We start from the raw sequence: 15,012 nt of genomic DNA, 5'->3' as shown, positions 1-15,012 counted from the left end.
ACCCAGAAATCTATATAAGCCGCGTGTATGACCCAAAACAGAGAGACTACATTGATTCTGAACTTGACCCAAAACAGAGAAGGAAACAAGTATCGACATAAGACATGAGACAGAAGACATAAGATATAAGACAAGAGGAGTGAACACTAAACCGACCACGATTCCATACCCGTCCGGAAAATGCGAGGGAAACTGAAAAGTAATGAACTTTTATCATTTTTTTCCATTCTACCAGCGTCACAAAACATGTATGTACTAGTTCACTCTAAATGATGCATGATTTATTGCAGAGATGGTAAAAAACTCAATGCTCATTTCTTTTGATCTCATCGGAAATTCCCATTTTAAAATCTTCTAAATCTATTAAAATAGTAACAATATTACAAAATTATATCCTATTTTCCAGTGATTAGGAACTTTACGACCCTAAAAGCTTTATTATGAGTAAAATATTATGTTTTCATTGTCTTCTAATAGTTTTGTGTGAACAAACTCCAAATTTCTTGCACCATTCCGACTTGAACTAAATGTGCAGGTGGTATATGGTAGGTAGACAGAGTAAACCTGCAATTGTTTTGGAGAAATCTGTAGAGCTTGTCAATCAGTAATCCTTCAAAAGGACCAGTGCTCTTATTAGTCCTCAATGTGATTTTTCCTAGAACATACACAACCCTTGTATTCTTTGCCAATTCAAGCTACTGCAATTCCTCATCTACAAAATAGTTACTTTCTACCAATGTATTTCTGCTTGCATAACTTTTACATTCTACCAATGTATTTCTACTTGCATAACTTCGTCATGTGAGGAGGAATGAGTTCCTCTGAACTTGAGATAGTCTTTTATGCTTTCAACAACCTGGTTGATAAATTCAAATCCTTCAATGTTTGGGGCATCTTTGTAGCCATATTGGGCTATGCATTTATATACACTCTTTGGCTCTAGTTTTCCAACTATAAATCTCTCCGAAAAAATCATTGTCTTGACTGGAATCATTCTTATGATGACAATGACAAGAACTTCATGCAGAGACCCCACATTCTTTTCATAATGTTCAATAATCGATGGTAAGCCAGAAATAAAAGCCAGAAATAAGGTCACTGTAGAAGAAACAAGTTCTTGGTACATGTGAATTCGGTGAAAAAGAAAAAATATATTACATTATTTAATGAAATTGTTTTGGGTTAAAAATTATCAAATTTTGAAAAGAAAGTGTGTCAAGTGGTGTTTCAAAAAGATAATATTAGTCTCCTCTTCCCAGTGCTTGTTAGGGCTTGTTTGAGTTTTGGGTATGTGAATCCGGTGCCAACAACATGTAAGGGGTCATATCAAATAATATTCATGACCACCTCCTTTCTAATTTCATTAACTTTGTGAATAATAATTCAAGATGGTCTTTTGTCATCTTAGAAATGACACATTTTAGGGCTTTTGGGCCCTATTTGATTGAGTATTACAAGGGATTTGGGCATAGCTTTCCATGTGGAAATATTTTGGTAGTGATTTCAGATGTCATTTCCATGATTTAGGTTATTTAGAAGAGATTATATCATGATTAGGAATTAAATTTTAATTGTGGTTTGTACTATTTCCTTGCAAAAAACATCGCAATGACCATAGGAAGGTAGATAGATTTATGGGTACACATATATTACCTCCCAGTTCTTCAGCATTGCAAGGTGTGTGACATTATTATTCATTATAATTCACTTCAATTTATTTCTATGTACCTTTTTTCCCCAGTGTAGGCTCCTCTCTTCAACTTGTTTTTTGGACTCCATTGGATTTTTAATGGAAAGTAAGGCCTAGATTAGTAGAATTTTGTTGCCGTTTTTTGATATTTCACATGGAGTGGTTGAGGTAGAACATTTAGGATGAAAACCAATGCATCAATGGGAATACAAATATAGGAACATTTCTACTTATTCATGCAAGTGGTAAGCCCCTTCTTTGTCAATTCAATGCAATATTTAGAAATGCTTTATGTCTGGCAGTCATGTTGGGTTCTTTCATTCCCTTTTATTCTGTCATTGAAATTTTGTTGAGTTTGTTTTGGGCCTGTATTTAGGTTGGTATAAACCCTTGGTGGAATTTTAATTTGAATTTGAAGTTGATGCTCCTAAGAAAGAGAATTTTTCAAGGAATTTCTATTATGCCTAACCATTTTGGTAAATTTAGTGTCAACTGATGGAGTAGATGCAACAACTTCATGAGGAAGTTTTTACTCTGTTGTTAAAATATAATCATATACAATGGAAATTTTTATTGATCATTGATCCATTTTTCAAAAGATATAAGATGAACTATCTAGCCCTCATGAGCAGTTTGAGGACCTACAAGTGACTCTCAACCAACAACCTTTAGAGTTATCTACATCTAATAAGTCACTTTGTTCTAAGAAGGAAATCCTTTCTAAATTTAATGATCCAAACCTAGCTTTGGAAAATGATACATAGCAAGAAGGTTTAGGCTAACCCACTCCCACTTATTAGCATGTTTAGAAACTGTTGTCAAATTTTAAGCGCTTTTTGGAAAACATTTACCACTAAATATCATAGGTCAGTTATATCTGAAGACTGGATATTTGAGCTCTTGGGAATTTGGAATAGACTTCCAAACATTGGTTTTTCATTTATTTCTTTCCCATTTTGATGCAAAATTTGTGACCTAAACACATTTTTTTTAATATCTTTTCTCATTCCAGCTAGAAAAAATACAACGAGACACATCCAAACACTTCGGATGAAAACCTAATATATATACAACACACTTATATTAGAGCAGTACATACTTATATTAGTAAGTCCCCTTTTGAAACTTGCTTTAAAGATTTGCAACCTTCACCTTTGGATGTTACACATGGACAAAAAGGAGGAGTGAGGGAGGATCTCATAGTGGATGCATTAAGAGTAGAAAAATTATTGAGAAGATTAGATAAATACATTTGCAAGTACATAAGACATTGAAGAAATCAAAATAAAAATATAGTACCATGAATTATTTTTTTTTTTCTCAGCAACACTAACTACTTTTATATTAATATGTACAGATAAAACTTACATTCAAGTGGACTGGCTGCCCAGGTCCAACTGTGGCTCTGTGGGCAGCTCTAACAGACTCAAAATTCTCTTGCACAGGGTTATGATTCCAGTCTTGACCAGTGCACCAGCCACAGTAATGATCCCATATAGTGCTAAAAAAGCCCACGCAGGGGCATCCTTCCAATGACACATGACCCAGAAATCTATATAAGCCGCGTGTATGACCCAAAACAGAGAGACTACATTGATTCTGAACTTGACCCAAAACAGAGAAGGAAACAAGTATCGACATAAGACATGAGACAGAAGACATAAGATATAAGACAAGAGGAGTGAACACTAAACCGACCACGATTCCATACCCGTCCGGAAAATGCGAGGGAGTGCCGCTGGGGGTTACTCCTCTGGTTCTGCTTCCAGGATTCTAGCCCAGCCATGTCCCTCTGGGTATCCGTCCCACATTGCCATGGGATTAAGCGTTGAGGCTGGCAAGTCTGGTTCGCGAGCTCGGGTAGGTGCTTGTTGAGGCTCCTGCAGTGAATTGCCTCCCGAACTCGATGCCTCCCCCATTGGACGCTTCCCTCTGTCAACCTCAGGATTTTCCTCAGCAGGGAGCCGCTGCAGTCCGTCCTCACTCTCCTCAGGGATCTTGGTGAATAGTACTGAAATGTGGGCATTAATGCCGGCATTGTCTCTGGAGCTACCCAAAGTGAAGATAACTGAGCCAAACGCAGGGAGTCTAGGCGCACCTTCACTGGATCCACCTGCCTCCATAAACTGACTAGCTTGAACAGGGGAAGCTCCCACTCTTCGATGACAATAACAGCAGCAGCAGTGGTGGTGAGTGTCCGCTGCAGGTGAGCGGGAGGAATTACCACGCCCTGAGTTCCTTCCTCTTCTGCACGGCATCCTTTCTCGCACCATGCTGTCCTTGGCTTCCCTGACTTTCTCCAAAGCAGATGAGGGCCTGCTTTCTCCGCGTTCCTCCTCAAGCAATTCTCCCCTCCAAATTGGCTCGAAACAGAGCTCAATTGAACACAGGCAAGAACCGGGAATAACCAGCAAGGTGCCAGCCTCTCCCAAAACAACAATATCACAGCTTTGCTCAGGACTCTGGGCGAATTCCACGTCGAACTGAGCTCCGCACGCCAACATTCCCATCTTCTTAAAGCCATCAACATTCCTTTGAAACTCTCCCGCATTGAATGTGATCTGCGTACTCTCCATCGCTCCCAGTGCCTTCATTAAGGCCATTACTCTGCATTACCCGGCTAGGAGTGTTGGCGGCAAGAGGCATTAAAGACCTCCAGCCTTCACGTGGAAGCCTGTGCCGGGCAAGTGGCTCTCCCTGAGCTGGCAACTTAACACCTGCATCCGGGGATAGTACCATGAATTATTAGCATGCAACAAAGAATTTATTTAGAGTAGGAGACAAAATATAGTTGCAGTTGAACAAGGAAATACTATAGGGTCCTGATGGTAAGAAGATCATGGTTTTGTGGTATGAACATTTTGAGATATTGGAAAAGGTGGGAGATAATTCCTACAAACTCAACCTACCTTGATACATGCACATTTACTCAATAATGAATGTGGAAAGTATCAAACTCTATGAGCCTTCCATTTTGGAATAAGAAGAGGATCATGCGTTACCTTCCATAGAGGACTTACCTCCAAATGCCCCAGCAGAGTTGAAAAGCATACAATTTTACAAAAGAGGTCAAGAATTAGAAGATAGGGGTAACATGACCTTTGGTAGAATGAGTTGAAAGGAAAAATACCAAGAAAATACAAATAGTACTCCAAGAAGAAGGTAGAGAGAATTTCCTCACCAGGATCAAAAGCCTTCAAAAATTGGGAGGCATGATTTGTATCAGATCATATTATTTTTCGTTTATCTTAATTCTTTTAGAGTGGAAAAAATTGGATGAATCAACTTGAAAGGTCATTTTACATTTAACCTATTTTATGATTCGATTCCTCTTCTAGGCCCTCTACTGGGCTTCACAAACATTCTCTAACAATATTATCCAATTACACGTCTCTAATCTAGACTTCATTTCATCCTTTACTTTGTTCCTTCATGCCATAAAATACGACAGACAATCCTTTTCACAAACTTCGCAGATGATCGAATATTACTTTCCCCCAAAAAATGCCAATCTCTTTTTCCTATTTATATTTTACTGGATTGATCAGAAATGGCAAGGCCAAGTATCAAGCTTTATGATTTTATTTTTTTATTTTTTTTCTTACAAGAAATCTTGCCCGAATGACCCAAATATAGATTGATTCCTTAATTCTTTGGAGCTTAAATTGAATTGCATGAAACCATATAATGTGATTGTATTCTATAAAAATATAGATCTGAGACCTTATGAGCATTGTAAATTAAAATACACCAGATATTTTTGACTTAGATTAAATCTTCAACACCGAAATTCATTATTCACTGCATAAGACCAGGAGTTGTGATGACAGGCTAAAACAACAAACTATGACACCTAAATTTTGACCATATTGTGAAGCTCAACAAAAATGGAGTTGTATGGGACTTGCAAGAAATTTCCAAGCCAAGTAACACAATCTGTAAATAATGTCAAATTGGAAAGAAAATTTGAGTGCCCTTCAAACCCAAAGAAAATTCATGAAGTAGGCGACTACAACTAGTTCACACAAATTTATGTGGGCTCGAAAGAACTGAGACTCCAAGTGGTGTGGTTGAAAGAAGAAATAGATCCATGCAATACTTAGTAAGAGCAATGATGGAATCACTTAGTATATTGCTTGAGGAAAAAACAATTATCTATATTCCTTTCTTTTATTGAAGTTGAATATATAGTAGCTACAACTTGAATATATAGTAGCTACAACTAGTTGTAGTCAGATTTCATGGTTGAAACAAAATCTACATGATATGTAAGCTACTTATGATAAACCCATTCCAATCATCTGTGATGACATAGATGTAATTGACTGATGTAATTGACTCAATTTGATTTGAAATAGCAAAGAAGAAGAAGTGCGAAGAAGGATGAAGAAAGGAAGAAAAGGGTGAAGTTTCTTGGGAAAATATCTCTCTCTCTCTCTCTTACATGTATGAAGCTAGGATTTCCGTGAAGCTGCAATTGTAGGAAGTCGAAATTGCAGGGCTATAATTTTGGGATGAAGTTGTAGGTTGAAGTTTGGAAGTTACCTTGAAGAAGATCTTGCTGGAGGATGACATGGTGCTTGGTGGGGTTGTTGGCTCTAGTCTTTGGGTCTTGGAATTCTCTTTGTAAGTAGATTCTAAAGAAGAAGAGAAGCATTTTCTGGGTTTTCCCCCTGGAGGGGTTTTTCCCTAGCTTGGAGCCTATATCTTGTGTATTTTTTTGTGGTGTGATCTTCATTGTTTTGGTAATTGCTTGAAAATATAGCACGCCTTTCTTGATACTCTGTCTTATTTTTTGTCTCCCCCATTCTTTCCTCATTCTGGTTCTATACATTATTACAAGAAAAGAGAAGAAGAGTTCAATTTTATTTTGTGAGATCTTCAGTGCTTGTGCTTTCTTCTCCCCCTTAGCCTTTGCTTATTCCGCTAGAGAAATTGAAAATTGAGATTGATATGGGGTTTAACGGTAAGTTTCGCTGGGTGAAACCCACGAGATGAGTGTTCAAATCTCATTGAGTATATATATGACCTGTTGTGTCTTGGCTAGAAGAATAGGCGACCCCATAGCGAACGTCTTGGCTCTTGTTGAGGCATAAGTTTCCTGCTATTGTGCGGCTCTTGTTGAGGCATAAGTTTCCTGCTATTGTGCGGCTTGCAGGCTGTTGCACGTAGCCTAAGTTTATAGTGGCAGCCAGTTAGATTTGATCCTGAGTCTGTTCAGGATAACTCTCATCAGTTGATAAGTCTTTCCCCATTTTTCCCCATTTAGCAAAGCTAGTTCATACCTTGGAGTCTGCTACAAAAACTTATCAAAACTTAGTTCAATTTACAACTTTAGATAATAAAAATACAGAATTTCATTGGAAAATACTACAAGTTGTGAAAACTTATCGAAGTTCTTCACGTGTGAAAATTATGTTTTCTTATGCTTTCACTAATATTTAATCTTGATCTTAATTGGATTTGAGAGATATAATCTTCAAATTGTCTTCCTCCCTATTCACTTTATCTTCCTTTTATCTCTTTGACTCCATTAAAAGGCTCTAGTTTACTAAACAACAAGTTCTTATAGAATAAGGCTCTAGTTTACTAAACAACAAGTTCTTATAGAATAAGATCCATGCAATACTTAGTAAGAGCAATGATGGAATCACTTAGTGTATTGCTTGAGGAAAAAACAATTATCTATATTCCTTTCTTTTATTGAAGTTGAATATATAGTAGCTACAACTTGAATATATAGTAGCTACAACTAGTTGTAGTCAGATTTCATGGTTGAAACAAAATCTACATGATATGTAAGCTACTTATGATAAACCCATTCCAATCATCTGTTATGACATAGATGTAATTGACTCAATTTGATTTGAAATAGCAAAGAAGAAGAAGTGCGAAGAAGGATGAAGAAAGGAAGAAAAGAGTGAAGTTTCTTGGGAAAATATCTCTCTCTCGCTCTCTCTTACATGTATGAAGCTAGGATTTTCGTGAAGCTGCAATTGTAGGAAGTCGAAATTGCAGGGCCGAAATTTTGGGATGAAGTTGTAGGTTGAAGTTTGGAAGTTACCTTGAAGAAGATCTTGCTGGAGGATGACATGGTGCTTGGTGGGGTTGTTGGCTCTAGTCTTTGGGTCTTGGAATTCTCTTTGTAAGTAGATTCTAAAGAAGAAGAGAAGAATTTTCTCGGTTTTCCCCTTGGAGGGGTTTTGCCCTAGCTTGGAGCCTATATCTTGTGTATTTTGTTGTGGTGTGATCTTCATTGTTTTGGTAATTGCTTGAAAATATAGCACTCCTTTCTTGATACTCTATCTTATTTTTTGTCTCCCCCATTCTTTCCTCATTCTGGTTCTATACATTATTACAAGAAAAGAGAAGAAGAGTTCAATTTTATTTTGTGAGATCTTCAGTGCTTGTGCTTTCTTCTCCCCCTTAGCCTTTGCTTATTCCCCTAGAGAAATTGAAAATTGAGATTGATATGGGGTTTAACGGGAAGTTTCGCTAGGTGAAACCGACGAGATGAGCGTTCAAATCTCATTGAGTATATATATGACCTGTTGTGTCTTGGCTAGAAGAATAGGCGACCCCATAGCGGACGTCTCGGCTCTTGTTGAGGCATAAGTTTCCTGCTATTGTGCGGCTTGCAGGCTGTTGCACGTAGCCTAGGTTTATAATGGCAGCCAGTTAGATAGCCTAGGTTTATAGTGGCAGCCAGTTAGATTTGATCCTGGGTCTGTTCAGGATAACTCTCATCAATTACCGATTATCCTAGATTTAAAAAAAAAAAAAAAAAAAAAAAAAAAAAAAAAAAAAAAAAAAAAAAACTACTAGTATGGATCTGTTCAGGATAACTCTCATCAATTACCGATTATCCTAGATTTAAAAAAAAAAAAAAAAAAAAAAAAAACTACTAGTATGGATCTGTCTACTAGTATGGATCTGTTTTGCTGGATCAGGATAAGTGTTTCCCCATTTAGCAAAGCTAGTTCATATGTTTCCCCATTTAGCAAAGCTAGTTCATACCTTGGAGTTAGTCCAATTTACAACTTTAGATAATAAAAATACAGAATTTCATTGGAAAATACTACAAGTTGTGAAACTTATCAAAACTTAGTTCAATTTACAACTTTAGATAATAAAAATACAGAATTTCATTGGAAAATACTACAAGTTGTGAAAACTTATCAAACTTAGTTCAATTTACAACTTTAGATAATAAAAATACAGAATTTCATTGGAAAATACTACAAGTTGTGAAAACTTATCAAACTTAGTTCAATTTACAACTTTAGATAATAAAAATACAGACTTTCTTTGGAAAATACAACAAGTTCTTCACGTGTGAAAATTCTGTTTTCTTATGCTTTCACTAATATTTAATCTTGATCTTAATTGGATTTGAGAGATAATCTTCAAATTGTCTTCCTCCCTATTCACTTTATCTTCCTTTTATCTCTTTGACTCCATTAAAAGGCTCTAGTTTACTAAAAAGTTCTTATAGAATAAGATGCACTATTAGGCATATTTGAGTAGGCACTTAGCTCATTTTCGTTCTGTTTTAGATAGATTACAGTAAGATTAGCTTGAATTATGGCACAGAAATAGAAGTGTGTGTGTTTTTCAGTTTTCATGCATAATAATCGTAAAAAATCATTTAAAAAACTCAAAAAATTACATCAAAATAACCTTCAATTCATAAAAACAGTCGACTATTTGTTGTGGTTTATGTGTACTTTTCAGCCTCTAAACAGTCAATTTAGAGTTTGTTGTAAATTCATTTTTGTTGCTTTTGGCATATCCTTCATAGAGTAATTGCAATAGACTTCGTCCTCTGAATTATAGGTAAATATTGCACCATTTGCCATCTGAATTTGCTGTGTTTTCCATTATTACGAAAATACTTGTCTAGGACAGTCGCTGGTAGTTTGAATTGGGTGTCGCTGGTAGTTTGAATTGGGTGGCAGTGACCATTTATTGCATTGTAGTTTAACTCACCAAGTCATCTAAGGATTCTCCCCCGTAATTAACAAACACTAACCCAAAGTGCAGCGAATGAGTACGTGGTGACAGTGTACCATTTCCAGTTACACTGAAACGGATGGTTTCGAATGTTAACAGCAGCGAATGAGTACGTGGTGACAGTGTACTATTTCCAGTTACATTGAAACAGATGGTTTCGCTTGAATTATGGCACAGAAATAGAAGTGTGTGTGTTTTTCAGTTTTCATGCATAATAATCGTAAAAAATCATTTAAAAAACTCAAAAAATTACATCAAAATAACCTTCAATTCATAAAAACAGTCGACTATTTGTTGTGGTTTATGTGTACTTTTCAGCCTCTAAACAGTCAATTTAGAGTTTGTTGTAAATTCATTTTTGTTGCTTTTGGCATATCCTTCATAGAGTAATTGCAATAGACTTCGTCCTCTGAATTATAGGTAAATATTGCACCATTTGCCATCTGAATTTGCTGTGTTTTCCATTATTACGAAAATACTTGTCTAGGACAGTCGCTGGTAGTTTGAATTGGGTGTCGCTGGTAGTTTGAATTGGGTGGCAGTGACCATTTATTGCATTGTAGTTTAACTCACCAAGTCATCTAAGGATTCTCCCCCGTAGTTAACAAACACTAACCCAAAGTGCAGCGAATGAGTACGTGGTGACAGTGTACCATTTCCAGTTACACTGAAACGGATGGTTTCGAATGTTAACAGCAGCGAATGAGTACGTGGTGACAGTGTACTATTTCCAGTTACATTGAAACAGATGGTTTCGCTTGAATTATGGCACAGAAATAGAAGTGTGTGCGTTTTTCAGTTTTCATGCATAATAATCGTAAAAAATCATTTAAAAAACTCAAAAAATTACATCAAAATAACCTTCAATTCATAAAAACAGTCGACTATTTGTTGTGGTTTATGTGTACTTTTCAGCCTCTAAACAGTCAATTTAGAGTTTGTTGTAAATTCATTTTTGTTGCTTTTGGCATATCCTTCATAGAGTAATTGCAATAGACTTCGTCCTCTGAATTATAGGTAAATATTGCACCATTTGCCATCTGAATTTGCTGTGTTTTCCATTATTACGAAAATACTTGTCTAGGACAGTGGCTGGTAGTTTGAATTGGGTGTCGCTGGTAGTTTGAATTGGGTGGCAGTGACCATTTATTGCATTGTAGTTTAACTCACCAAGTCATCTAAGGATTCTCCCCCGTAGTTAACAAACACTAACCCAAAGTGCAGCGAATGAGTACGTGGTGACAGTGTACCATTTCCAGTTACACTGAAACGGATGGTTTCGAATGTTAACAGCAGCGAATGAGTACGTGGTGACAGTGTACTATTTCCAGTTACATTGAAACAGATGGTTTCGCTTGAATTATGGCACAGAAATAGAAGTGTGTGTGTTTTTCAGTTTTCATGCATAATAATCGTAAAAAATCATTTAAAAAACTCAAAAAATTACATCAAAATAACCTTCAATTCATAAAAACAGTCGACTATTTGTTGTGGTTTATGTGTACTTTTCAGCCTCTAAACAGTCAATTTAGAGTTTGTTGTAAATTCATTTTTGTTGCTTTTGGCATATCCTTCATAGAGTAATTGCAATAGACTTCGTCCTCTGAATTATAGGTAAATATTGCACCATTTGCCATCTGAATTTGCTGTGTTTTCCATTATTACGAAAATACTTGTCTAGGACAGTCGCTGGTAGTTTGAATTGGGTGTCGCTGGTAGTTTGAATTGGGTGGCAGTGACCATTTATTGCATTGTAGTTTAACTCACCAAGTCATCTAAGGATTCTCCCCCGTAGTTAACAAACACTAACCCAAAGTGCAGCGAATGAGTACGTGGTGACAGTGTACCATTTCCAGTTACACTGAAACGGATGGTTTCGAATGTTAACAGCAGCGAATGAGTACGTGGTGACAGTGTACTATTTCCAGTTACATTGAAACAGATGGTTTCGAATGTTAACCGGTAGATCGGATTTTATCATCCCCTCTTTCTGAGGTGAAATGAAATGAAATGATATTTTAAGGTCTACGGGACTAAAAATAGTCTATGAGACCATTAGTTCCAGTTTTTTTTCCTCCTTGCAATTCAGTCTTTTTCTGATTCAAATTGATGATGCAAGAAAAAAATCGGCAAATGACGAAGTAATCTCAGGTCTTAAGCCTGGGAGCCTATATAAAAGCTATTGAAGCAATTGTTAAAGAAGTATCAGGTGTCACGTCTGAAAGACAAGTTTAAATTAATATTTTATCTAGTTATATCTCTGTAATAACATTCCCGAGAGATTTGGGAAACAATGTATGTTTTGTCATTGGAAATATATAAAAAGTCTTTTTCTCTAGCATATGGACTTTGAACCAGAAAACAAGAAGCATGCCCACAAGAACAGCTGCAAGAAAAAAAATTGGCAAATGATGAGGTAATCTCAGATCTTAAGCCTAGGAGCTTATATAAAAGCTATTGAAGAAATTGTTAAAGAAGTATCAAATGTCACGCCTGAAAGACAAGTATAAATTAATATTTTATCTAGTTATGTCTCTGTAATAACATTCCACACTGCATGTTTTCTCATTGGAAATATATAGAAAGTCTTTTCCTCTAGCATATGGACTTTGAACCAGAAAACAAGAAGCATGCCAAATGATGAGGTAAGCTCGTGGCTATTGCTAAGAAGGGTGAAGAAGAGTGAACAAAAAAGTTCCTAATTACATGATTCAAAAGACAATTCCGAGAATTATTGTTGTACATTACTTTTGAAAGAGGGCTTAACGCATTGGCAAAATATGATCTACCTAATGCATTTGGGTGAATTACTTCTCAACTCAATGATGTACCAGTCTGCAGAATCAGGTCTTTTTTCAAGTGTGCAATTCGAGTGGTATAGCCCATTACAATTTCCGTTCAAACTCTCTTTTATTTTCTAACTCCAATGCGATCCATGATTGTCAAAATGTGAAAACAAACCTAGCAAAAAATTTGCAAATTCCAATGCATTTTGGACACTTGTGACCACCCAATGTTGAGTTTAGAATTTTTAAATAAAACATTATCAAACCCAGTGAGACCGTTAAAGAACATTATATTCCATTGTAAATCTATTTTGAGCAGCCTAAAACTTAATCTATAGGAATCCATGAAATAAAGTTTAAAATAAGCATACCAGGAGATCAGAGTAAGGGATTGTAACGACATTGCTTGTTGGAACGTGGGCTTCTTCAACGCTAGCCTTAGGCTGCCCTGTTTTTCCAGCTTTGACGTGAAATCTTGTCAGCGTGCATTTGGATTAGTGATTACAGACGGGGAGGAAAACGGACATGAAATCTGCTAAGAGGACTAAAGATGCAAATGTTACGTCAAAAATATATACGAAATTTGTTGTGAATGTATTAAATTTGTTGCTGAGATCAATATAATACCTTCTCAGCCGGCACACTGTAAACATTCACCACTCCATTATAAAAAATAATATAATTAAATTATTTTTTAATAAAAATGTCGATAAAAATGATATAATGTAATGAATAAGGCACAGGGATTGGAATGCACGCTAAACGCTAAGGTTGAACCAGAGGAACGAAGGCACGCCGGATTAGAATTTGAAGAGGCCACCATATAATTACGAGCAACGCACGATGAAATTCCCGTAGAGAGTGAACAACGACGAAGAAATTGAGGAGAAGACTGTAGATGAGCACCACTTGATGAACCTTCAACAATCGAACACCGAAAATCAGGAATAGCGTTTGCTGGGGCTGACAAATTCGCTTCCGATGGATGCGTCGAGTTGATGACCCAAGCGTGAAGAGCAGAGATCCGATCTCTACCTAATCTGCTGCTGGAGAGGACAGGAGAGTTACCAGCTCGGTTGGATGAGGGGACAGGAGAACTTCTAAGACCCGAGGAATTGGACATCCTGAGGAACTTAGAAGATTGCTTCCACTTCCAAATATCTTCCAAGCGCAGCACCTTTAAACAAGAAACGGCAGTTAGTGATCGATCACATTCTATCAAGAAAGAATAACCGCCGGTTACAACCGCCCGCGTCCAGTCACATGTAAATCAACGGATGATCATAATTCAATCCTCTAACGAAAGATCCAATGGTGTACAGTGAAGACAGGTAGACAGTTAGGGGAGTTAGCCTCAGAGGGAAACGCCTTACGGCGTAAAAATATAATTGAAAACTATATATAAAAATCATACTATTAAAATAAAATGAAAAATAGAAAATAGTAAAGGAAAAACAAAAACAAATGCTCTCCAACTCCTAGGAAATGGTTCGTTTCACATCCTTCAATTCATTTACATAACGTGGGTTTAACATAACAAACGGGAATGAATAGGGAAGTTTAACGCTAAATATAATAAACGTGGGGCCCGTGCTCCACCAACCATTAACGTACCCCTCTCCTCCACATTAACTCTCTCTCCTCCTCTCCTCCACATTAACTCTCTCTCCTCATGTTATCGTTTGCCCTTTAATAAAACATTACCACCATGAAACACCATTAAACCCCTTCCTTTGTTTTAATTATAATTATATATTATTTCATCGCAGTTTCGTTATTATTTATTTATTATTCATTTTTAACATTTTTTAATTAAATTAGGTTTTATTTTAGTATTTTCAAATTTTATAATTATTAAAATTAATAAAAAATTTAAATACAACTAAAACATTAAAACTTATTGTTTAGCACTATGTAATTCTCATGAAGCAAGTATTTTTAGAACCCAGACTTTTTCAAGCAATATCTCGAGTTTTACTCAAACAAATGACTCGGGCTCGTTGGAAAGATACTTCCAAGGAGAAGAATATGAGAGTAGTTATCTCGTCATATTTGGTCAATGCTAAAAAAAAAAGAGCAAAAGCTCTGAATTTGCAACCAAAAATTATTTTTCTGAATTTTGTTTTTAAAATTTCATTTGCTAGGAATATCTTGTTGTTGCAAATTCATTTGATATTACTTGCATACCACAAAAATATATGCGGAGAGCAATGAAAAGAATATATCTTCTTTTCTTTAGTTTATTAATTTTAAATTCAATTTAGCAATTCATTGTGACAATTTTGTGTGCAAATTTGATTGGTTTTTAATTATGTTTTTCGATCATTTTTTGTAGAGTCTATTGAAGAAGATGAGGGTTGTGAATCTTTAGTAATAGAATTTCACTAGGAGAGGAGGAGAAGGTAGTTTTCAAGCTCTAAGATCATGGCAAAAAATTGCATGCAATAGGCTTCAATTTTGAAGATTTCATTTTTAATTATAAATAACAATATGGAGAATGGATAAGAGTGGTTCCTCCATTTT

Source organism: Pinus tabuliformis, chromosome 3_2, assembly GCF_031772625.1.
Source record: "Pinus tabuliformis cultivar Carrire ecotype Pingquan chromosome 3_2, CPIR1, whole genome shotgun sequence".
Lineage (NCBI taxonomy): Eukaryota > Viridiplantae > Streptophyta > Pinopsida > Pinales > Pinaceae > Pinus > Pinus tabuliformis.
The sequence above is the reverse complement of the archived record's forward strand: the minus strand, read 5'-3'. Positions refer to the sequence as shown.